Below are 527 nucleotides of genomic sequence, written 5' to 3' on the forward strand. Positions count from 1 at the left end.
AAGAGTAGTTGAGCAAACTGTTTTGGCCAGGACTCCATGTAATTGAACCCAGGAGATGATACCAGATTCTGCCGAAGATCATACACTAAGTTGGGAGTAGGACTTGGTTTCCCCACACTGAACTGGGGTAATGTTGCACTAAGAAGGAAGAGGATACAAAGCAGTAAGAACTATGAATGTACCAATGGTGATGCAATACAAACAAATTGCCTTTGTAGTCTCAGGGTCTTGTACTATGTCTGATATACAGTAGATTCTTAGTTGATTGCCTTAATGAAAATGCATTTATTGAATGAGTAAACATTTCTGATGAATATAAACTTAAAAAGGGCATAATAACTTTTGTCATTGTATATTTTGTAGAAAACTCTGTATTCTGAAATCTGTGTTGAAATCCATGTATGACAGCTATACTATTTCTAAGGAATGACCTTACCTCTGATTTTACCTTTGAAACTCTCAGCAGAAAATTTGGAGGCTAACATGAAACTGTTTGGGGAAAGAATTAAGGTTTTCTGAGAGGGAAG

Source organism: Nomascus leucogenys, chromosome 12, assembly GCF_006542625.1.
Source record: "Nomascus leucogenys isolate Asia chromosome 12, Asia_NLE_v1, whole genome shotgun sequence".
NCBI lineage: Eukaryota > Metazoa > Chordata > Mammalia > Primates > Hylobatidae > Nomascus > Nomascus leucogenys.